The following is a 26,931-nucleotide window of genomic DNA, read 5'->3' on the forward strand; positions in this document are numbered from 1 at the left end:
GTGTCTGTGTGGGTTTGCTCCGGGTGTCTCCGGTTTCCTCCCACAGTCCAAAGACATGCAGGTTAGGTGCATTGACGATCCTAAATTGTCCCTAGTGTGTGCTTGGTGTGTGTGTGTGTGTCCTGTGGGAGGCTGGTGCCCTAAGTGGGATTTGTTCCTGGCTTGCTCCCTGTGTTGGCTGGGATTGGCCCCGTGACTGTGTGTTAGGATATAGCAGGTTGGAAAATGACTGTTATTTGTGCCCACATATGGATGGATTATTGTCCTGTACATGATCCTGCCAGGATAATAGGCTCAGTCTCACATGACCCTAAAGTGAATTATGTGGGTTAAGGTTTACAAATGTGTAAAATTAAAATTATATAACACTATCTGTAATACATTTCTGATCAATAGTCAACTTTGTGCATTGTGTATGTGGTAAAGCTACTTTCCTTTGTCTTCTGATATGAATGAAGAGTCATGCTTGGCCTAAATGGTAGCATAAATTCTTTAACAAATAGTAGAAAAGAAAATTCTCAACAGTCCTAACTGCCAAATTTTTCAAATACCTTTTGAAAATTGTAATAATTTTTATAACAATTTCAGTGTAGTGGCATCCAGCAGGACATATAATGATCCTGGGAGGGTTGGTTGTGAGTGACAGATAAATAGACTAACACTCAGCCAATGCTGGTGCTAGGTGACTCTTAAAAAAACTGTTGGGTTTATAGAGGCCAACACCACTTCTTTCTCCTCTTCTCCATCCACTGCACACACCAATTTGCAGTCTGCCTCTGCTGTCATGGGGTTTGAGATGATAGTTGCCTATTGCTCCCCACCACTTTGAGTCAATGCATGAGTGGATCAAGAATCCCCAGGAATCTTGCACCAAGGCTGATGAATTTTACTGGTGAGGAAGCACCATCTAAGTGTTCTATTTCCACCCCCTTTTCCACACTCTGTACAGTGCTACTTTCATGAATGCATTTTGCACATGGCTCTGCTCCTTCTGACAGTCCTTGGATACCTAAACAGGTCCAGTTTGTGTGTGTTACAATATACTTAGCATGCTGGGTATATTCCAGAGTCCCACTCCTGCTACATGAGTCCTGCAATGAGTCTTGGCAGTATAACAAATAGTACATAAAGTTTAACCAAAGAAACTGTATGGCACAATGGCCTGCATATGCAAATTCTTGTTAAGAGTTTTGTGGTTGGACGACTTTTGTATCTGGCTAGATTACCATTGGTTTAAGCAGTGAGACCAAGACAAACAGTAATGAAAGGACAGAATCCCACAACGGCTTAACAAAACACTATAAGAACCTCTCCTGGAACAGAGATGTAAGGAACCACCACAGTAGCCAGGCCTTAATCAGCATCTAATGCCCTTTATGGATCAAGTCATGTTGTTAGATTCATCCCAGATATACTGCATGTAGCCATTGTGTAAGGATACCACTGGCCAGTCAAACAGTATAGGGCATGAGTAATGTCGGAGAGGTGACATGTTTGGGCAAATCCAGATGGACCAGGTTTTGTAATTGAAACTAATCCCTGAGGCATTGCTACAGTGGCTGGAAGAGTTGAAACTTACAGTATGTAAGAGGCTGAAAAGTAGTGAACAGGTATGCTGCAACATTCTTCTATGCTCAGCCATGGGTCTATAACCAAGCATGCTTGACATTGGTAAAGTCTCTCTGTTCTGATCCACAGATGGCCGAGGAAAAGATATAGAATAATGTAATAGTTGTGGGAACACTGACAATCTTCAAGTCAACTGCCTTGTAGTTGGAATCTTGTCAAAGTGGATGAAAATGTTGCCTAAGTTTAGAGCTCCCATCCATCCATCCATCTTTTTACCTGTATATTGAGTTCAAGGTCTTTTGAAACTGGTGTCTATCTTGGTATTATGCTGTGTAAGGTGAAAACCAATCCTAGGTGAGATGTCAGTCTATCAGATGGCTCATTCCTGCACACACTCACATTTACTTATACTGGTCCAATTTAGAGTTATCATGTAATGCACACACATATCTGTTAGGATGTAGGACACCAACCAGAATATCCAAAGAAAAACCCACATGGAACTCTTGAGGTCATGCAAACCCCACACAAGCAATGACCAGTTACAGTATAAGGCAGCAGCTCCATCCACTATTCCACTTTAGAATAGTGGCTGCTTAATTTTAATTTTATTGTAGATTTATTTGTGATGAAAACATCATGCATTGAGAACAAAATGGGCCTTTTGATGGATTAAGTTGGAAACAAATATTAAAAAATAAAGATTTTACAACAGTGACTATTTAGTTTTTAATTGTACACTTATCTATACATATTAAAGGCAAAGCCCTCACTGACTCATCACTAATTCTCCCACTTTCCATATAGGTGGGAAGCAGAAATTTTACGTGCTCATTCCTTGTAGTGTGCTTTAAAAAGTTAGGTATGTTTCATGTCCTATTGCAACACCCAAGGGGGGGAAACGGGTGTACCTCCTAAACTGTATATATAGATAGGGGAAACCCCTCCTCACTATTTCTGTAACTTCCAAAAGTGTGACACTATTGGGGTGAAAATCAACATTTTTGGGATGAAAATCACCAGTTTATGAGTGAAGGTAGAGGAACTTGTGTAACTAACTAATGCACTGCTACAAGTACTGGACAGTGGTGGTAAAGCAGCTAAGCCCTTGATTGAAGCTCAGTCTACATCTCTATCCTCATCTATAGTCACTTGACCAGTCATGCTAAATGGTGAGTGGTTAAGGTCAGTAATCTGGAAGAACCATGCTGTAAAACCACTGTTCCTCTGGGCCAAGATAAGCCAGCTGAGGTGCTTTGAATATCACTTAAGGATGCATTATGTGTGCCTCCCATGAGATGTTTGCCAACTAAGAGCAGCAGGGAGGAGATTCAGGGACAGTCCCAGGAAATATCTCAGCAAGCCAGGGAATTCCCAGAGCTGTGAAGAGTGAAATCTGATCTGCACTATTTAGACTGTTTACTCTCACTGTCACCAATAGTTTAGAAAAATGAAATAAAATCAAATGATGGAAATAACTAAAATAATTGACAGCCTTTACTGTTTGTTATCCAAGACTTCTGAGACAACCTAACACTCATTGTCATTTTCTCTCTTCCAAGTAGTAAATCTCAATTATTACATTTATAAACCTAATCAGCTACTTCATTCCTTATAAGCTGTGATAGTTCCTATATGTGCTGAAATTCCCATCCCACTCACTTGAACCATACATTCCAAACTAATATTTTTAGTGGAAAAGTTTGCAATCTTTTGAACATGACAATCTTGGGCTATGCAAAGCAGCTGCCACAAAAGTTGTTAAATACATCCATATTATTCTCTAATCTCTGTTTCACATATTAAATTAAAAAATTAACTGCTCCCTGGTAATAAAATGAAAAACCAATTTTGATTATTGCAAACAATAAGGGCTGAAAAAATATTGCCCTCTAATATGATTAAATTATACTTTCCCAGACCAATTTATTTTACTCACATAACCATTCTACTAGAAAAATTATTAATTCTTATATTTCCACTGTGACATTCCCAGAATGTATGTAATGCTTCATCTGATGATTTGTCATTGTTCCTTGTAGATATTCTATGCCTAACAATTTAAGACCGTTATCTTTCCATCCATTTTCTAGCACATGGTTCCGGGAATCAATGGCCTACTTTGGCAACATTGAACATAAGACAGTGTGGCCATTGGAAGATCTGCTGGTCCACAAAAGAGAAAATATTGGGGTGTCAACATGGCTGTCCATGTTTAATAAGCAAGAGTTCAACACAATCAAGTGCTCGATGGGGCTAATAAACAAAAAAGCAGGGTCCTAGTAAGGAATGCTTCTCTTGGCTGTTGAGCCTAGTAAAGTTATGGCGGGTCAGAGCTCCGTCCTACGTTGTGTTCTCATAACTCAGCGAAACCCCCTTTTGGGAATAGCAGGATATTTAGTAAGGAACCCAGAAGGGGTGCAATCAGTTTCCCTCACTGGGCATATTCTCAGCACTGTGAAAGGAGAAACAAAGGATAAGGTTAGTGACAGTGCCCCCTCTCAACATAGAAGTTCAAAGGCCAATTCAAATCACTAAACAGTCTTGCTATTTAAGATTTTGCTTTTGTACATTCTGGTCATTTATGATTTTTCTTATTAATTAGCTCACAAGTGTACTTAGTTATACTGAAGTAGTTGCTTCCCTTTAGTATTCAGTGTCATTTACACCTGTGTCTGTATTTGGATACGCACTGTAAAAAATGTTTTGTTGGATCAACCTAAATAAATTACTTCACAAGGTAACAAGCAATTTAATTGATTTCTTTCAAATTTTAAAAAGTATTTGAGTAAACTTAATTCATTTGAGTTTGTTTTAACCTTTTCAAAAACTTGAATAAAAGCAAAAAATGTATTTAGCTCAAACAAAATTTCTTTAAAAACTCAGATTAACTATAGTGGGCTGGCGCCCTGCCCGGGGTTTGTTTCCTGCCTTGCGCCCTGTGTTGGCTGGGATTGGCTCCAGCAGACCCCCGTCACCCTGTAGTTAGGATATAGCGGGTTGGATAATGGATGGATGAAGTCAGATTAAAATTTTGTCCATTATTGTATTCACTGTAATGCCAACTTAAATTCTTAATTGGACTGAACTAAATATGTTCTTTATATGGTGTTGAATTCACTGTTTGTTAGAGTGAAATTGTTTTTAATAAAACAAACCACAACAATGTTTTGCTTTAAACAATGGAAGCAAATTTATTTTAAAATTAGTGCTACATTTTGTACAATGCCTTCAAACATGGGGCAGCCACCTGTATAATTTGGTTTCCTGTCTGCAAAGTTGCTTTTCAAAATAATACAGCACTGATGTGCACAAAACCGAGTCCAAACAGAACTGAGGGAATAGGGAAAAGGTGGAGGCTTTTAAAGGGGGAGACAGGAAGTGAAGTCAAAGGGGTCGGGCTCATGTAGGTCTCTGCCATTGGTGCGAGCCCGGATGTAACATCACAGGGGTTGGAGTCAGCAAGGTCTCCAAAGCAATTTTTTGCTTTAGACTAAATAGAAGAAGTTACATTAAGCAACTGCAATGTTTTTCAATTTGAAGTAAGGCAAAAAATTACGTTAGGTGAACAAACATATTAATATAGTTCATTACAACTATTAAAATTACCTTAAATCAAAAAGAGCCCTTTTTCTCTTTTTAGAGTGCAGTTAAGGGAGCAAACTCCAAAGGAAGAGGTGAATTAAAAAGAATGTAGCAAATGAAAGTTAACAATTTTAAATTTCTGAAATTTGTTTACATATAAATATACTTGCATGTATTGCTGAATGCAAAATAAGAGAGGAAGAAGACTAATAAAACAATTTTGTCATTTAGAAGTAAAACTGATCGATTTATTTGTGAAATTGGTTGGAGTGAAAACTCGCAGCTACAGCGGTGCCTCAGGACTGAACTTGAGAACCCTGGTCTAGCTCACACCTGGCTTACAGAGACACAAGGGGAATGTTTATTTTCCACACAGGCAGTTCCCAGGGATGGGATTTGACCGCAGGACTCAACAGTTCAAAAGCAGCAGCACTGATCAGTGCACCACTGTGTCTGTAACGGAGAACAGATGCCTCCTTGTTCTACTTGCGTAAGATTAAGTGACGTCAGTGGAAAAACTGGAAGAATGGATCTCAAATTCAAGTATGAACCTGTTCCAATAAGACATTACATGGACTTAAAATCTGCTAAAATGATCTACCATATCTATAAAAAAATACATTAATTTTCCTCTCTGAATCAAATGTAAGTGTAATGTGAAACTTTCAGCAGTTAAGAGCATCAGGCCTAAATTTAATTCATTGTGCCAGAACAGAAATTGTTCTTGCAAAATGAAATTCTCACAATATTGGAAGTCAAATTTTCAAAGATTGATATCTTACAAAGCGCAATGAGGTGTAGAATGGAAGTAGTACCAATGTAAAGTGGAATAGCACACTGATTCATATACTGTATATGTAGAATATTTTATGAGTAATTGATTCCTCAATTTGCCCTTTCAACATCCATATATTCGTTGTACAAATATTTATTTTAAGTTAGAACGTAAAAAGAAATCCAAACTTATTTTAGAAACTCAGGGTTCAAGAATGGAACCAAAACTGGAAGACATACTAGTTGATCATATGCCATTACTTACTTACACAGCAAAGATCACTCACTGGGTGAATTCCATGCTATCAATCAATCAGTCGTTCTCAAACAAAGAGAATATGCCAGCTTAATAAATGATTAACTGAGCTGACAACAGAACACATGCACTGCACTTACCAGTACCTTATCTCACACCATCACACAGCTTAACAGTCTGAAACCTTCATAACTGAGTTCAGAGTCAAGCCTGTCCTGGCAGCCCTGAGTCTTGATGGGATGCCAGTCCATTGCAATGGAGAAACATTTAAACAACAAAAATCACTCATACTGGGCCAATTCAATTAACCTAACATTCACATCTTTGGAATGTTAAAGAACAAATGGAGTAGTCAGAGAAAAATCCATACAGGGAAAGAAAGAATCTGTAAACTCCACAAAATGACAGATGTTCATCCATCCATCCATTCATCCATGCATCTTCCAAACAATATATACTGTAAAATCATAACTTAACTGATTCTAACTCAACAAATCCCTGTAATAGCATTTTAAAAGTACTGTATGCAATTTTGTTACCGTATATACTCGCGGATAAGTTCTCCCGCAAATAAGTCGGGACTTGATATGACCGTATAATTTCTGGTATTTTATAATGTTGGTTGTATAAGTCGATTGTGGAAAACTCACGCTATTGGTCCAAGAGATTATGATATGCTAACGCCCACCTGAGAGAGTAACAATGGAGCACACTGCCATTTTTTTCTATATATTGTGCCTACATGACTACACGGTAATACCCAAACTATTCTAAAGCAATGTTTGCACTGTTTTGTGTTTTTTGTATCTTGCACCCTCATACACCTTTGTTGTAAGAGCCTCCTTTATCTACGATAGAGCGTTCAATCAGAAGAAAATATGAAGCTGGTTTTAAATTAAAAGTCACTAAAGTGGCAGAAGAAATTGGTAACTGCGTTGCTTGCTGTAACAAAATTCGATGTGTCTGAAAAACTGGTGTGAGATTGGAGGAAGCAAAAAGATGTAAAAAAAAAATGTAAGTATCACATTTTTGAACGGGAGTATAAGTCGGGGTCTGATTTTATGATCGATTTTTTGGGTTTCAAGACCCAACTTATACACGAGTATATACGATATATTACATTTTTTTAAAGAACAGATGATCATATTAAGAATATAGAAATATGTATTCACAAATAGATGCATATTTCTTTAAACTTGAAGGATGGGCATTTATTCAGGGAAGTGTAAAAATACAGTACAGAGAATACTAATTGATCATCACCTTTGAGAACTAGGCTTCCAGCTTCACCAAAACACAAAATCAGAAAAACTGTGTAATAAAAAAATTGAACAAAGTACACGTCAAGAGAAAACAGAAGTGTGTGGAAAAAGTTTTCAATAAAAATAAACAGTGGATAATTTTGCATGTATATACAGTATATATTTTTTGTTTTACATGAAATATGTTTCAAAATATGGTGGCCTCACAACTCCAGTGTCCCGAGTTTGAACACTAGCATGGTTACTTTTGTGGAGCATGCATGTTCTCTCTGTGTTCATGTGGGTTTCCCTGCTACTTTCCAAATTTGTGCATATTAGGTTACTTGTTGGTTTGGCTGTGTGAATGTAGCAGTGTGGCGGTGTTGCATCCAAATTAGTGTTACAGTAGTTTATGCCCTATGCAGAGTGCTCCAGGAAAGTTACCACTTACACACAGCCCAGGCACACATAAGCTGGTAAAAAAGATAGTTATTTTTAAATGATACATATTAACTATTTAAGTATTCAAAGCATCTTTAGTACTGTTAATATCTGAAATATTACCTCTTTCCGTTTATGTGGGGAATTCTTCTTCTTCTTCACTATTTCCCACTTCTTTGTGGTGTTGATGTGCTTGATCAATCTTCTCCAAACAGCTTGGTCTTGCACCTCCTCATCAGTCAAGCCATTTCCCTTCTGATCTTCTTTTACTTTATCCATCCACCTATACTTTGGACTCCCTCGCTTTCACTTTCCATGGATTTCCATTCCCATCACTCTTTTGCCTACATATTCATGGTCTCTCCTCATCACAGGTCAATACCACTTCAACCTACTTTCCTGAACTTTCTTAGACGTGTCTCCCACTTTTGTTGTAGTTGTGATTGTCTCATTTCTTATTCTGTCCTTTTTTGTATCTCCACACATCCATTTCAACATTCTCATTTCTGCCATATCTTACTTCTTCTCCTGCATTTCCTTTACTGCCAACGTTCCAACTTCATCATTGCTGACCTTACAACTGTCTTGAAAAGCTTACCTGTAAACTTTGCCTTAATTCTTTATTCACACAATACCCCCTGATACCTTCTTCCAATTGTTCCATCCATGCTAGACTCTGTGGGTTATCTCTGCATCTAATTTTCCATCTTGGGTTACCACAGATCCTAAATATTTATATTTATCTACTCTTTTCATTAGCTCTCCCTGCAGGCTAACTTCTGAATTCTGATTATCATTCAACCCCATATATTCTGTCTTTTTCCTATTGATCTTCAATCCTCTGTCTTCCAAAGCCCGTCCCAATTCTTCTAACTTCCTCTCCACTAACTCTTTTCTGATCCTACACAACACAAACTCATCAGCAAAAAGTATGCACTGGGGAAATGGTCTTTTATCCCCTGACTCAACACATTCATGACAAGGTTAATGTGGTCAATTAAATAGCTGTGTGACGATGCGGGTTCGGCTCCATGCTCCCTCTTGCTGTTCAGGAGCCCTTGAACCCTACACCATCGGTAATGTTACCGATGAGCTAGACAGTGAGGCAACAACATAGCAAGAGAATGGTACAAAAGTGCAAAAGTGCTTTTATTTAAAATCCAACAACAAAAACAAAGTGTCCACAAATAAATAAGTGCAGTGCAGAGTCATTAAATAAATAATCCATAAAACAAACGTGGAGGTTTAAAAATCAATAAATAGAACAAAAACAATCCTTTAAAAGCCGAGGTTAAAACACCGCTGGAAGTAATCTCGTTAAAACACAAAGCCCGTTGTGTTCGTCTAACTAGTGACTCCCCTGCTCTCTCCTTCGCACTCTCTCTCTCTCTCTCTCTCTCTCTCTCACACACACCGGCTTTCTCCTCACTTCCTTCCAGCAACCTCCATCTCTTTCTCTTTCCATTCATCTTTCCTTCTAGCTGACTCGCGCTTCTATATATGTCGAGAGGGCATAGCAGCTGCAGTAAATTAGCAGCCCCAGGAACAATCACAGATGTGGGCAGTCTCTCACCTGTGCACTTAGGTGAGAAACGCCCACATCACAAATCGCCCTGAGAACTTCTACAGCCACAGCCACCACACCCCCTTGCTAAGCCATGAGCAAGGTGATTATTTATTTTAAAAACTGGCCTTTGCTGAGAGCTGTGGACCCGCTATACCACAAGCTGATGAACTTTAAGTAAAATAATTTAATAACATGTCATTAACATTTTAAAACCTGTTTAATTCAGTTCAGTGTTATGGTGGGCCAGAGTAACATTGGACACATGGCAGTGTTTTACATTTCCCAATCACACTCACATCATATAACCAGCCACCGCATAACTGAGTACACATCTTTGGGATGTGGAAGAAAAACAGCTATATGTTAAGGTATCATTATAGGTATATATATATATATATATATATATATATATATATATATATATATATATATATATATATATATATCCACATTACTAACCGAGAATGCTAAACCGGATGGACGCAGGGACATCCGGCCATGGGCCGTAGCTGCAAAAAGACGTACTGCGCAGGCGCCCCAAGAAATGAGGCGCCGCGAGAGGCGGCCGCGACCACAGAAAAAAGGAGTGAGCACAAAAAAAAGGAGTCAAAGAAATGAGGCGCCGCGAGCACAGAAAAAAGGAGTCAGCACAACCAAAAAAAAGAAGTCGTGACCGCCACACCAAGCCCATTAGAGACGAAACAGGACAGACTACGGACATGGCACACGAAACGTTCACAACAACGACCAATCAGACCCACAAACACACTAACATCACAAAGAAGAGGATTCAGACCCACTACAAACAAACACCCCCTCCACTAACAGAGATAAAAAAGTGAGGCAACGCGCCCCTGGCACACAAAAAAAAAAAGAAGTCAGACGCAAGCGCCACACAAACCCATTGGACACAAAACGGGACAGACTACGGACATAGCACACGAAACATACACAAAAAAGAGGATTCGGACCCACGACCACACTAACATAAATAAGAAATGAGACACAAAGCCCCACTAGGGTTACCACTTTTAATACAAAAAAATAAGGGACGCATACTGCAGCAAGGGCCACATCCCAGTGCCAACACTTTCCAGACTCTACTTAAAACACCCGCCCTCCTCACTGGACAGTTAAAATGACCAATCAAACTAACGATGACATCAAGTATTACCCAATCAAAAGTAGGAAAGGAGGCATCTTCATAAAATGCGTGTGGGATGATTTGCATGAGACGCTGCTTTAAAAAAAATGATTAAAAAAAATACGGGACAAAACCCGTCCCGTATTGATTCAAAACAGGACGCGCAATTTCATTCTCAAATACGGGACGATTCCGTATTTTACAGGACGGGTGGCAACCCTGCCCATTACTAAACGAACCATCCGTATTAAACATACATCATCTGAACACATTCAAATTACACAGCATGGGTCGATCTCATTATACTGATCCACTATTAACCGTTTAACCACAGAAAAGGCTCCATATTAACAGTGAGTTCGATCCTCCTTATTACTTATCCATATATCTAACGCTGAAGAACAAACAAGTAATGAATTCACGATCACAGGTACAAAACGATACGGCTCAATTGACGGGACCAAACACACGAACCCGCATGAAAAAAAACAATACACGTCAGCGCATATAACGCACTTCTGAAACCCTGGAAGAAAAAAATGTCTCGGCTCCAAAAACGCAAAGCTCAACTAACACATTAACAGAAACGAGCGCAGATGGACAGACACAATGAACGTACACGTATACAGCACGCGTCTCACAGTGCTGCATCGAAACACGCAAGGGTTCAAAACGAAACACCTCGAGTCTCAGAGATACAAAAACGGCAGCGAAGGGACACAATAAATAAACGCAATTCATGAAAATTCATTGGGATTACTGAATGTCATTTGCAATCATTATCATTCACTTAACTTCCCTGAAGAAACAACTAGCAATACAAGTAATGAATTTACACGTTATTTTCAAAACGGTCAAATTAGACTGCCTCCTTTACATTCATATCCTGCATATCTGAAAAAGCTTCTAACTGACGAAGTACCTGAAAATGAAAACTTTATCAACTGCATTAGATCCTACAATAGTTCATTTGCTTTTGCATCTAATGCCATCCAGTCACTTACTCAACACCATTAATAAACTTCTACAAACGTTGATAAATAATAATATTCCCTTTGGAGCAAAGGTACTTTTATTAGGGGAGATTTTACACAGTGCTTAGCTGTTGTTCCACATTCCATGCGCTCGGCTATTCTGCAGTCCACCTTAAAATACGCAGACAATTGACATTGCTTTCAAAAGAGTTACGGAGATATTTGGAACAGCAATCTCATTACACCAAATACCCCTTTTAACACAACAAACTATATTATGTCCAAAAAATATTAATGTTTATCACATTAGTAACCAGGTCATTTCATTACTTCCTGGAGTTGCACAGCTCTTTCTAAGCTCTGACAAAGTTGACTCTGATGACGACAATGACCATCTTAATTTCCCTTTAGAATATTTGAACACTATTAACCCAGCCAGATTAACACAACACAATCTTAGCCTTAAAAACGGAACAATAATCATGCTATTAAGAAACCTTAACACTACACAGTGTTTATGCAATGCTACACGTTTAGTCGTCAACACCATGCCACACAATGTTATTGAAGCAAAACTTCTTACAACATCACATGCTAACAATACTGTTCTAATTCCTAGAATTAACCTTACAAGTTCTGACCTGGAATTACCTTTTACACTTAAACGGCGACAGTTCCCCATTAAACCTACCTTGGCCATGACCATCAACAAATCACAAAGACAAACAATACACAAAGTTAGCATCTACCTCTCTGAGCCCGTTTTTGGACATGGACAACTTTATTTGCTTCCTATATGCGTCATCTACACCTTCACACTATGCTGTATCTCATTCATACATCACGCTCTTTATAATTTCACAACACCAGGGGTTGGCGAGCGAAGCGAGCAGGGGGCGGAGCCCCCTAGTATATATATGTTCATGGCATTCGTAGTCTGAATCACAATCTGATTGTATGGGTGGTTACCTACCAGGTAACGTTTGTGGTTGGTCAGCAAGTCGGCTATCATCTACCACGGTGCCCTCTTTCAGTTGCGAGAAGCAGATCATAGAATGGTTGAAAATAGTTTTACTGTCAAATAATGCAAAGAGTATGCAACACGTGTTTCGCCCTAATTCTGGGCTCATCAGGCATACACACTCACTGCACTCCCTCTCGGGAATCAAACCTTGGACGTCAGCGCTAGAGGCAAAGCCCCTAACGTTGCGCCATGGCATGTGGTTCGTTCATTTGACAGCATGTAGATCGGGGTAATTACATTCATGGCATTCATAGTCTGAATCACAATCTGATTGTATGGGAGGTTACCTACCAGGTAACGCTTGTGGTTGGTCAGCAAGTCGGCTAACATCTGCCACGGTGCCCTCTTTCTATATATATTAGTGTGGCAAGCGGCTGGGGGTGGTACCCAGCTGGGACGCCCTTAAGGACCGGAGGGACTGCACCTCTTCCAGACCACAAGAGGGCAGCCACCCTGGGTGGTATAGGGACCACGGGAAAAGAGCTTGGAAGCGCAATCCTATAGGGGCCAATGGTCACCACCAGGGGGCACCCGGATGCCTGAAGAGCCCTGGCCTTCAGCACTTCTGCCACACCCAGAAGTGCTGGGGGGACGAAGACCAGGGACACCCGGAGTACATCCAGGTGGGAATAAAAGGGGTCACCTTCCTCCATTCGATGGTCAGGAGCGGAGAAAGACGGAGTCTTGGAGGAAAGGAGTGGAGGCGGTCAGGAGAGGAGAAAGGCATTGTTGAGGGCCTGGACTTTGGGGTGATTGGTGCAGCGGCACTGGGTTGTGTGTGTTCACTGTGCTGTACATATTGTAAATAAACATGTGTTGGGTGATAAAACGATGTCTACCAGGCTATGTCCGGGCTGTTCCCCGCAATATATATATAGTCCCGGCTGGGACTCCCCTTTGATACTGAATCCGGCGGAGCAGCCATGGGATACACACTACATCCCCCGGAACATTTGGTGGCAGTTCACTCGGGGTTGCATCGGGGCCACAATGGTGGAACACTGGAGCTCAGCCCTGTTGGGCTCCATGACCACCTCCAGGGGGAGCTGCGTGTCTTAATGAGCCCATGTGGTCTGGACTGCAGCCACACCCGGAAGTGCAGCCTGAAGTAGGTCAACGAGCACCTGGAGCATTTCTGGGGGTGCTATAAAAGGAGCCCGCAGCCCCTACTCTATACGCCAGAGTCGGGAGGAGGAGGAGGACGAAGCTGCCTGGGAGGAGTAGTGGAGGAAAAAGAGTGTGGTTTGGGGTGATTTACTTTTTATGTTGTTTTGGGACTGTGTTGGGCCTGTGGGACATGGGGAAGATGTGCCCTACGGCTGAAGAAAAATAAAACCCCTTTTTTTATTTATTTCTACACGTGCCTCCGTTATTAGTTTGTGTTGGGTTGACGTCTATTTGCCATTATATATATATATATATATATATATATATATATATATATATATATATATATATATATATATATATATATTTATATATATATATATATATTCAGTGCATCCACAAAGTATTCACAGCGCATCACTTTTTCCACCTTTTGTTATGTTACGGCCTTATTCCAAATGGATTAAATTCATTTTTTTCCTCAGAATTCTGCACACAACACCCCATAATGACAACATGAAAAAAGTTTACTTGAGGTTTTTGCAAATTTATTAAAAATAAAAAAACTGAGAAATCACATGTACATAAGTATTCACAGCCTTTGCTCAGTACTTTGTCGATGTACCTTTGGCAGCAATTTCAGCCTCAAGTCTTGTTGAATATGATGCCACAAGCTTGGCATACCTATCCTTGGCCAGTTTCGCCCATTCCTCTTTGCAGCACCTCTCAAGCTCCATCAGGTTGGATGGGAAGCGTCGGTGCACAGCCATTTTAAGATCTCTCCAGAGATGTTCAATCGGATTCAAGTCTGGGCTCTGGCTGGGCCACTCAAGGACATTCACAGAGTTGTCCTGAAGCCACTCCTTTGATATCTTGGCTGTGTGCTTAGGGTCGTTGTCCTGCTGAAAGATGAACCGTCGCCCCAGTCTGAGGTCAAGAGCGCTCTGGAGCAGGTTTTCATCCAGGATGTCTCTGTACATTGCTGCAGTCATCTTTCCCTTTATCCTGACTAGTCTCTCAGTTCCTGCCGCTGAAAAACATCCCCACAACATGATGCTGCCACCACCATGCTTCACTGTAGGGATGGTGCCAGGTTTCCTCCAAACATGACACCTGGCATTCACACCAAAGAGTTCAATCTTTGTCTCATCAGACCAGAGAATTTTCTTTCTCATGGTCTGAGAGTCCTTCAGGTGCCTTTTGGCAAACTCCAGGTGAGCTGCTATGTGCCTTTTACTAAGGAGTGGCTTCCATCTGGCCACTCTACCATACAGGCCTGATTGGTGGATTGCTGCAGAGATGGTTGTCCTTCTGGAAGGTTCTCCTCTCTCCACAGAGGACCTCTGGAGCTCTGATAGAGTGACCATCAGGTTCTTGGTCACCTCCCTGACTAAGGCCCTTCTCCCCTGATCGCTGAGTTTAGATGGCCGGCCAGCTCTAGGAAGAGTCCTGGTGGTTTCGAACTTCTTCCACTTACGGATGATGGAGGCCACTGTGCTCATTGGGACCTTCAAAGCAGCAGAAATTTTTCGGTAACCTTCCCCAGATATGTGCCTGGAGACAATCCTATCTTGGAGGTCTACAGACAATTCCTTTGACTTCATGCTTGGTTTGTGCTCTGACATGAACTGTCAACTGTGGGACCTTATATAGACAGGTGTGTGCCTTTCCAAATCATGTCCAATCAACTGAATTTACCACAGGTGGACTCCAATTAAGCTGCAGAAACATCTCAAGGATGATCAGGGGAAACAGGATGCACCTGAGGTCAATTTCGAGCTTCACAGCAAAGGCTGTGAATACTTATATACATGTGCTTTCTCAATTTTTTTATTTTTAATAAATTTGCAAAAACCTCAAGTAAACTTTTTTCACGTTGTCATTATGGGGTGTTGTGTGTAGAATTCTGAGGAAAAAAATGAATTTAATCCATTTTGGAATAAGGCTGTAACATAACAAAATGTGGAAAAAGTGATGCGCTGTGAATACTTTCCGGATGCACTGTATATATATATATATATATATATATATATATTGTCACAAAACGAGTCTGAGACAGAAAAAGGTTTGGGGCAGCCACCCATATAATCTCAAATCCTTGGCTGCAAAGTTGTAATGAACAAAACTTTAGCACTGAAGTGCATACAATCGAGTCCAAGATCAGACTGAGGAATAAGGACAAAGGGCAGGGTTTTAAAGGGGAAGACAGGAAGTGAGGTCATAAAGATCAGGGATGTGTTCATTCTCCATTGGTTCAGGCCCGGACGTGACGTCAGAGGAGCCGGAGCCAGTAAGGACTCCTTCCATTGGCTCGGCCCCGGAAATGATGTCACGAGAGTCAGGTGGAATCTCCCGGGAATGGTCTGCAGACAAGAAAGAAAAAGAGTCAGTGCACTCTGCCACCTCCCGGCACCTCTCAGTACTGCCGTCACTCAAGCCCTTTAGCTGCCTCCCATGTGCACGTGTGTGACAATATATATATATATATATATATATATACATGGTAGCCCATATTTATTTTATAATTGAAAATGTGTTATTGTCAGGAAACTACCAATGTTATTATTAAGTAACGTAATGGAACATGAATATTAAGAACCAGCAGGGATTGCCTGGTTCAGCACATCGTTACTCCCTTTCTCAGGCTACACAGTGATGCAATTTTCAATACTTTTTGGGGAGTAGTTTAAATGCTACAGCCTGTGAATCGTCATATTCATAAATATGGGCCACTTTGTATATATATATACAGTATAGAGAGAGAAATGAAGAACTGATAAGAATTTTACCAGAAAAGAGGCTTCTGAGCCACAGTAAACTCTTAGAGACATAAGAATGAACAGAATATATTTTCTACATTGCATTTTAGAACCCCATTCCCCAATAACATTACAGTATTTTATCACCTAAAGTGGTCCCTGTGCTTTATTTGCTTAACAAAGGGATCACCTTCTCAGTTGTTTTCTGTTCTTTATTTGGCCTTCCCCCCTATCAGTCATCCATTTATATCTGGGCCCAAGCTAATAATATTTCCCTATTGTGCTGGGCCTGGCCAAGTGGGTCAGGAACTCCACTTCAAAGTAGAAGATTCAGGCTCAAGTCCCATTCATCATGTTAGTTTGTGCAAATAACATAACCTCTATGCCATGTAGGAGAAAGTGAGCATTGCCCATTTTGCTCGATTTTTAGTGGCACACAAGACCTGTTAAGACAGCAGATTTAACAGGGATGCACAAAGCCATTCACAACCCATCTGTATTCAAAAGTGAATAAGTGAAGTGCAACTCATACCAACACTTTGGTCATCTCTGTACTTCATCTGATATCAAAGGTACAAATCAAAGTGGAGCTGGCACTTCTGCAGAGACGCCATTGGACCAAAAGGCACCCAGATAGACATTAATTTTAGACTGTAACTGCAAACTGAACTCTGGTTGGATGTGATAGACAAAATAAAATGTCTTATAAGCAGGCCCAAGATCTGTAACTAGAAGTGACTTTAATCCAATCACCACAGGTTAAGCTTTCCTTGAAACTAGCTGCATTTATTTCTTCTGTCTCTTTGGGGAAGCCTAAAGGTGACAAGCTGCTCTCTTTGGGCTGAGAAGTCAGCCACTCTCTACAGAGAAAAAAGCTAAAAATGATCTCTCCACTGGAAGTTACTTTTCATAGAATCTTGAAGATGGATGCTCTGAATTTGCTCTAAGATCCACTCTGCAATCCAAGCTCTGTACTTGTGACTGAGCCCAGACTTCTCAGACTGAGAAGTAACAATTACTTCAAGAAGGGAACTCTGCACTCTTGTGCCAGACAGAATAACACTTTCCATATGAAGTTGCGGAGGACACAGCAAAGAGCCAAATTGTGAGGTGAAGAAGGCAGCATCACGTTACACAATGGACAAAGGATATTAATGTGGGCACTACAATGTAAGAAGAGTCCTCTATTATACTTGCACCCAGAGCAACAGCTCTATATAACATCAGACATCATCCTTAAAATTTGGTATCATAAAACTGTTAATTTGTCCCAAGTTATATTAGAACTTTAAACTGCCAGTAAACAGCCAGACTCTTCTGCATATGTTTGTCTGTCTTACGTTCTGCCTTCTATGTTGGTAAACTGTATATAGGCAGTTATCATATTTCTATAATCCTTATATTTATCATTAAATTGTATTGTCATGTTTTTTAAAACAAATATGCTGTTATTACCTTGATATGTCTAGTGGCCAGAAGCCACTCACTGATTTCCTACAGCCTTTGAAATAAATGTGACTAATAAGTGCTTGAAAGATCAACTGTTATCATTGTTATCAGCAACTTGAATGCAACACCAATAGCGATCACAATAAAGCAGATGTTCTGTTATGCTTGAGGTTTTTGTTTGTGGTGGGGCCTGTTACTTCACTTCCGTCCTTTTGCTGCTAAAACATTTTCTAAGAAAGTTCACTAATGACAGTCATGTGACTGTCAGTCCAGAGGGGTAATGCTTCGAAGCGTCTTCTTAAGTGTTACTTATGACGTTCAACTTATTTGCAACATTCAAAAGAGAGGAAATCCCAGACACTCTGGGAAACATTCTTTAAATTGTGTGATCAGCTGTATTGCACAATATGTTTATGGTGCATTTGAAAGAGTAATCATTTTTAGAGAAAAAAATGATGGATTTTTAATGAAAAATAATGAATTATCTTGTTAATATTCCTAAATTATTTGAAGGAAAAAATTAACAGGTTTTGATCTTCGTAAAACTTTTGCCATTTTAAGTTTGTGTAGGGATCTGAAGACTGTAAGAAAATGATTTGGGGTTAATTGTCTAAATTGGGTACACCTGAACAATGGCTGTTAAACGGGTGATGGTGACATGCAGCATCTAAAATGCATCTGAGGCCCACTCACAGTCTTGGTCGAGTTTTAAATAACCTCCTTCTATCTGCGGGAGTTGTCTCCTGGTACTGAAGTATTCTTCTCCCATCTCAAAGATGTTTACTTATGTTTATCTGGCATTTTCTAAATTGTCCCCATATGGATGAATTTGCCTTGTAATATCTTGGAACTCTGTCTTGAACATACTGAGACCAAGATACTGGATTATGCAATTATAATACATTAAAAACAGATTAAAGTTTTTTTTTTTAATTCTTACCTTTTACTTTGTTCAGTTAAAATGAAATCACACTAACAGCCCATAATGTAGTCAGATTGGGTCTAGTTTAAATGAATGTACTGTAAGTGGAATAACTGCCACATGCTGAAGGTACAAGACCAATTAGCTAAGGGGAAACGATGTTTCAGATAGCTGGGTTTCTTCTAATCACCATGGTGGGCAGAAGGGGCAATAAAAACCAAAAAGTCATATAAACAGGAACAGGAACAAGCTTAAGGTTCACCAGGTCAGGGTGGATTCTCAGTCAAAAAGGGACACTTAGACTTTTTAGAGTGGTAGGAAATAACCAAATTTGAATTTTTGCACTGACTTTGTAATTCGGAGTGATTTAACTGGTTGCCCACAGTGTGTTTTAATTGTGAGGCAGCATAATATCATGGCCTGGTTTTGCCAATCTGGAAGAAAAAATCCTACACAAATTTTATTAATGGTTGCCCCCTCTTCACCCCCCACAACCTGAACTGCAAAACCTGATGTCACGGAGCACTGCACTGGCCTGTGTTAGCCCTTGTCTCCCTGAACGTTGTGCAATCTTCCTTTCAAATGGAAAGTAACAAATGCGCTAAACCACACATGCTTCCTAATCATAACTTGTCACATGTGAATGTCAGCTATTATGCTTAAAATCTTCAGCAAGAGATTATAAAGGTACTTTTATCACAAATGTTAGAAAGTTTTTATTCACTCAGAGGAGCATAAAAAGCATCTGTGGAATAAATTTACAAGAAGTGTGGTAGATAGCAGTACTTTGGGGATCTTCAAAACTCAACTTAGTGTTATTTTAGTGGAATTAGGTGCCTAGGATTGGCAGGCTTGTTTGACTGAATGGCTTGTTCTCATCAAGATTGTTCCAATGTTCTGAATACAATGCATGGGAGGCTTGTTTAGGAGCTAGACTGACAGAAAAATTAAGAAAGCAGTGTTCTACACTTGTGAACCCTGTGATATTTTAAACTATTTAAGTAACCCCATCTAGTTTAGGTACTTACAATAATGCACATTTTCTAATTTTATTTGTTTTCTATACTTTTACCTATACCCCAGCCCTGTAGCTCCTAAGATATCACAAGAAAATCCACATTTATTTTTGTTCCACTATGAACCAAATAGTTACTCAAGAAATCTTTGATTAGTCCGAGGCCATTGTCACTCTCTATTCATTAGTTGCATAATTCAGTTTTAGGATTTGAGGAAAGCCACAGCCTACCCTGGCAACATAGGCTGCCAGTCCATAATATACACCACCATCCACACTCTTCATGGGCCAATCTGGGGTTGACTATGATGTGGGAGAAAGTATTCATATTCATGGGGAGAATGCAGAAACGGCATGTAGTGAAGGGGATGTAATTTACACCCAGTCTGCAGGAGGGTGTTTTTGTAGTTAAACAAAGAATGAAATCTGTAACCATTAATTATCAAGTCAAATCAATTTTATTGATAGAGCACATTCAAAATAACAGATGTAGTCCAAAGTGCTGTACAGCTTCCATAAATGCACCAATAAATATATTGATACAGTAAATAAATACACCAAATCTATATAAATGAATTAAAAACAGTACTCTCATACAAGTTTAAAAAGTTAAGGCAAAAAGCTTTGTTTTCAAACTGGATTTAAAAGTGACCAAAATTAGTTCTGACCTAACATATAGGGATAGACTCTTCCAACATTTAGGGGCAGCTACTGCAAAGGCATGGTCCCCACTGAGCTCAAGTCTAGACCTCCGCATGGCCAGTAACCTCTGATCATGAGGGAGAGTAAGTGTGGTAGAAGTCAGTAAGATTAAAGGAGGTTCAAATATTCAGGGACTTAAAAACAATAACAGTTTAAACTGAACCCTGTACCAAACAGGAGGTCAGTGAAGAGGAGCTAAGACTGGTGTGATGTGGTTATGTTCTTATCTGCCAGTTAAAAGCCTGGCCGCAGCATTCTGGTCTAGTTGAAGAGGAGCAAGGGGTGACTGATTAACTCCATTGTATAGTGAGTTGCAATACAGTAGTCAGGCCGAGAAGAGACAAAAGCATGAATTAGTTTTTGAAAATTATCTGCAGAAAGAAAAGGCTTGACTTTAGCTAGCACCCTGAGCTGACAGAAACAAGGTTTTACAATAGAGTTAATTTGTTTATCAAATTTGATGACAAAAATTACACCACGATTTTCTGCAAAGGGTTTACTGTAGGTTGTCAAAGGGCCAAGATTACTTGCAGGAGCACAGATAAGATCAGAAAGTCCAAAGCACACATCATGAAACACACTTATGCATAGCAGGTGAAGATGTCTAATTAAAATGATCTGAACATCTTTGGGAAGTGGGAGCGAAACCAGAGCAGCCAGAGAAAGAGTCAGGAAGAGGTAGGGAAAATCTCTTGGCCCAGGTTCAACTTACTTAAAATAAAGGTTCTTTAGGCTTCAGCAGTACAGAGGGAGCAAAAAAAAATGTTTACACACTTCAGCAAAAGAAAAACATGTATTAAAGTTGTGATATTAAATTTATACAGATATCAAGGGATGCATTTAAGTCACTTTTGACTTCTACATTTACAACAGATACTCAAAATGGTTACCATAGCAAACTACTGCTTGAACAACGTTGGCCAAAGTGTCCAGTGAGATTGATGCAGATGCCATTTCAATGTCTTCTTGAAGCATGGCCAGTGTAACTGGTTCCATTCAAGGAAGTAACATCTACTTTTGAGATAATGTCATACTACACATTGTTGCCTTAATTCCATTCAATTTCAGAAAAGTTTACAGGTAAGTAAGTATGCATATGCTTTTTTGCCCCTGTCTGTATATAAGTATAATGAATGTATTTATCAAAGACACCTTTAGAGCACACAATGCTTTGTTACACAATGGCTTTGTACAGTATGAATATACAAGCAAACATTTAGCATATAGTTGATAACATGTTAATCTATTATAAATAGGGTCATATATGGGGCATTAGATCATCCAGTATTAGATTACATAGAGATATTTGATACTTCATTCTATGTCTGGGGCAAATTTGAATCCCTGCACTCTTAAAGTCACTCATCTTACTTACAACAGTTAGACAAAAGGCAAAATAACTAAAAAGCTTAATAGACAAAAAATGTGCAGTGATAGGGCTGTAGTTTGAGCCCAGACTCTAGGGGCTGTGATAGAGCAGTAATAACCATTGCCATACTGTCTTTAAATAAATCAAATGAATAAGGGAAACTGTAACAAGCACAATTAGAAAAACATTAACCGCACTTGTTATATTCCTATAAAAAGAAATAAACCCCCGTGGGGGTTTCTGGACTGACACAAAAAGGGAAACATTGGGTAATAATATTATGTTAAATTAAGAGAGGAGTTCATTTAAGAGCAGGGAATTATTAAATTTAAATCCTGAAGTAACTGCAGCCTTCAAGACCAGGACTGAGCCCATTCATGTGTATAGAATAAATGATAAAAGGCAGCACAGTTCTAAAAGGAAATGATTTTTTCACCTTTACAGCTCACTCTAGGAGATATATAAATACCGTAAATGACAGCATACAGAAAGTGGTCATTCATATTATTTTTTAAAAAAAGAAGAATTCCATTAATGCATTTTGCTCCTTCAAATTAACAGGATGACAGCTTGTGTCTGTCTTGTGGATCGGCACCTTTAGCACTGAAGACATTTAAGCAGACTGCTGAGCAGTTTTCTGGTTTTTGTTCACCACATTTCTCAGCTCTTGACAACACTGACATTTACAAAGGTTGCTTTCAAAGAAAATAATGCAGACATTCAGAAGCTAAAGTATTCACTGGCACTTTGATTTTAATTGATGAATTTGAAGTGTGTAACTCACAAAGCAAATGATGAATAGAAACATCAGTGATACTCTGTTTTGCAGTATCTCATTATTTGAAGAGAGAGAATGTAAAGTAATTATAATCTGTTTTTTTAGAAATATGCAAAGGAAGAACAAGAAAATGGAATCAACATCTGCAATAACTTGGTTAGAGGCAATGTGACATCCTGGGTATGATGTTAAAATACATCCGGCCTTCCCTCTTGCAGGAAAAAAAAAATTGGGGGTTGGTGGCAGGATTGGCACTCCAACCGCTGTAAAAACTTCACATGCTCCAAAATGGCAGACAGGACTCCTTTCTGCTCTCTGCCGGAGTAGCTGTGCTGCAGCTGCCTATAGGAAGCAGCACTTGGGTCCCATTTTGAGGTGGCTCATCCTGTTAGGCACGTGAAACGTCTTGTCTCTCCAGCATGATGATCATTTTCCTCTGCTGAGTGGCGGCACTCTCTGAAGTATGCAGACCAGGATCTGGCCAGATCTCTGTAGGTGGGTACACCTTTCATTGGTCTGGTCACTCTGAACTCTGTCAAACTCAGGGAGTAGCTGTTGCTGTGGCAGATCAGTTCCTTCCAATGGTGTCCGATGTGATTTCTGTCAATGAGCATATTATGAGAGTCAGATTAAGGCACTCTCTGGGTGCCTCGTCTGTTCTCTCAGTGTATGCTGCAAGTGTGGTAAGCGATGTCTCTATGAGGGAGACATTTTATTTGCAGCTTAGGTCACTGGTTGATGGGTGCCCACGAGGAGACACTCCTCTGGTCATGAGTGACCACTGGCACTGACAGGGTCGGCTATGAGGATTGTGTCTGTCCCCATGGGTCTGGTGACTGTGGTGAAAATGGCTCCATGTTTCCTGACTTTGCAAAAGGTCAGGGGCTGTGGATTGCAGGATCCTGGTTCCAGCAGCCTGAGCTGCTTAGTTGTACTTGGTACTTCAATAATGATGGTGCGGTGAAGGAGATTGATCACATTTCCGTGGGCAGACGCTGGAGGCTTCTACAGAACTGCGGGGTGTACAGAAGTGCCAAGTTTATGAATTCTGACCACAGACTTGTTACTACTCTGAAGATCCAGCTTAGGTCCAGTGGGCTACCACCTACTAGGAAAATGAGGCTGGGCCTGGCCAGACACCAATATTGGACTGTTTTTAATGAGTTTTTATGCAGTTTGTGTGAAGAACTTGCAGACTTGGGTGCAACTACCAATCCTATTGTGACGTGGGAGACCTTCTGTGACAAGACCCTGAAGGTTGCTTAGGGTTGTGTTGGTATTGCCAGTGTTCCCAGATGGAGGTGTTTCATCTCACAGGGAACTCTGGATATTATCAAGAGGAATCACATTGCACAGTTTGATGGCAACTCTGGTTTTTACTGAGAACTGAGAAGAATGGCTGTGAGGGCCCTGAGGGCAGATAAGGAGGTGTTTGTTAAAGGAATCTGTGAGCAAGTGACACACCATCAATGGTCTAGTGACCCACATCCCGCATACAGAGGAATCAAAGTATTATTCACAGTCAGGTTGGGTGATGGAATGGTCTTTACGGATGGTGCTGCAATAGTGACCCATTGGGCTGGCTAATTTGAGCCGCTGTTTAAAGCTGATCCTCCAGCTAGAACACTGGACATCTCTGGGTCCATGGTTCTTGAGGCTTATCCTCCTTTTAGCCCTGAACCACCCAATCACAGATTGCACAGGTGATGAACCAGTAAAGGGTAGGGAAGGCTGCAGGGATCTGTGGTACCTTGCGTGAACTTCACCAGGTGGGTGGTAAGGCTGTTTTCCTGGCATTGCAAGCAGTCTTTGCTTCCATTTGGGAGACAAGCGTCATCACAACTAACTGGAATACAGGACTTTAAATGAAAGGTACTGAATTACTGGGTGTCATCTGCATACAAGTGAAAATTAACATTAAGTTTCCTAATGATAGATCCGAGTGGAAGCATGTAAAGTAGAAAAAGTAAAAATCCCAGTACTGAGCCCTTCGGGACACCATATTGAACTTCTGTGTATAATGATGGAGTACTGTCAGCACATTTCTGTACATATTGGAATCGATTTGATAAGTAAGAACTAAACCAAGCGAGCACAGTGCCTATAAGCCCAACATCATTTTCTAGCCTGTGCAGTAAAATAGAATGGTTGATGGTATCAAATGCTGCACTTAAGTCCAACAACATAATTACAGTGGAGTTTCCTTCATCAGAGGATATCAGAATGTCATTTACAGCCCGCGTTAGTGCCATTTCTGTACTATGACCAGTGTGAAAACCAGACTGGAATTTCTCAAATAAATTGTAATGCGTAAGGTGTGTCTGAAGCTGACTTGTGACTACTTTTTCTAGTATTTTAGAGAGAAACGGTAGATTTGAAATAGGCCTATAATTATTTAGTATGTGTGGGTCTAGGTCTGACTCTTTAAGTAATGGTTTAATGACACTTTTAGTGCATCAGGTACTGTGCCATGCAATAATGAACTACTGATAATGTTTAGAATAGGCGCTGCAAGAACATCCATTGCACTTTTTATTAGTTTTGTTGGCACTGGATCTAGGGAACAAGTAGTGGGCTTCATTTTAGAAATTAAAGTTAAGACTTCCTGCTCAGTTACAGGATTAAAATTACTAAAGTGCTGAATGCAATGTGAGGCAGGGTCTGCTAAGCTAGTATTTGGTTTGTAGTGTGATGCAGAGATCTGGGATCTTATATTTTTAATTTTCTCATTGAAAAAATAAGTTCATAAAGTCTGTACTGCTAATATCTGTTGGTATTTTTCACTGTTGATCTGAATTTCCATTTGTTAATTTAGCCACTGTTCTAAACATTACCGAGGATTTTTATTATTGCTATTGTGGCAGACGGCTGGGTGCCACCCCCAGCCGGGACACCCAGGAAGACAGGAGGAGGGTTCATGCCTCCTCCAGAACACGAGAGGGCGACCGCCCTGGTTCCATTAGGGGCCACGGGTGCAGGGCATGGAAGCTCAGCCCTGTAGGGGCCCGTGGTCTCCGCCAGGGGGCGCCCCCATGCCTGAGGAACCCGGAACCCCAACACTTCCACCACACCAGGAAGTGCTGGGGGGAAGAAGAATGGGAACACCCGGAGGGCTTCCGGGAACACAGCCAGCACTTCCGCTACACAGGGGAGTGGTTGGGGAGTGTTGGGGATCACCTGGAGCCCATCCGGGCACTTATAAAAAGGGGCCGCCTCCCTCCTATCAATGAGCTGAGCTGCGAGGTAGGGTGGTGAAGTGTCTGGGTGAGGAGGATTTGTGATTATTGAGAGTTTATTTGTAGTTATTGTAATTTATATGAGTGTGGAGTGGAGGGTGCTTTGTGCACGTCAAGACAAAATAAAGAAGTCTTGTACTTTTATCCATTGTCTGGAGTGGTACCTGAGGGTGTTAGAGGTGGCTCCACGCCTCTACTGCGACACTATCTGTTAATGTAGAATAGTATTCTGAGCGAGCTTTAAAGAGGGCTTTTTTATATTTATTAACAGTCTCTGTCCATGCAATGTGTTGTTCTCCATCTGTGCTCCAGTTTTCGACACTCTAATTTAAGAGCTCGAGTGTTTTCATTAAACCAGGGAGAGTTTCTATGTGCTTTGATCACTTTTGTTTTAAGGGGAGCCACTGTGTCCAGAGCATCTCTCAAAGTCATATTATAATGTGATGTTAGCTGATCTAAATTGTTTTCACGTTTAGATTTGATGTTAACTGATCTAAATGGTTTTCCACAATTACACTCGACTTACTCAAAGTATCTGTAAATTTTGAAGCAGAATTACAATCTAGATGTCACACTGTCTTTGTTTTAATCTGGGAGTGTGTTGGCAAGGGCAGGACTAAATCAAATGTAATTAAGTAGTGATCGGAAATAACTTCATTTAATGGAGTAATATTTAAATTTTGAATTTCATCTTTGTAAGTTATATTTAAATCTAATGCGTGGTTACGATTATGAGTTGGACCTTTGACAATCTGACAAAATTCTACTGAATTTAACAAATAAGTAAAACATTTGCTAAAAGTGTCAGTTTCCACATCAATGTGTACATTAAAATCCCCAATCAGTACTAGGTGATCATAATTTATAGCCAAATCAGAATAAAGGTTGCTAAATTCAGTCATGAACAATGAATATGGCCCTGGTGGTCTGTAGACTAGCACTTGTGTTGGAATCTGTTGTAATATTTAAAATGAATGCCTCAAAGGATGTAAAGTTGCCTAAATTTTTAGAAGTGATTT

This window comes from Erpetoichthys calabaricus, chromosome 2 (genome assembly GCF_900747795.2).
Source record: "Erpetoichthys calabaricus chromosome 2, fErpCal1.3, whole genome shotgun sequence".
Classification (NCBI taxonomy): Eukaryota; Metazoa; Chordata; class Cladistia; order Polypteriformes; family Polypteridae; genus Erpetoichthys; species Erpetoichthys calabaricus.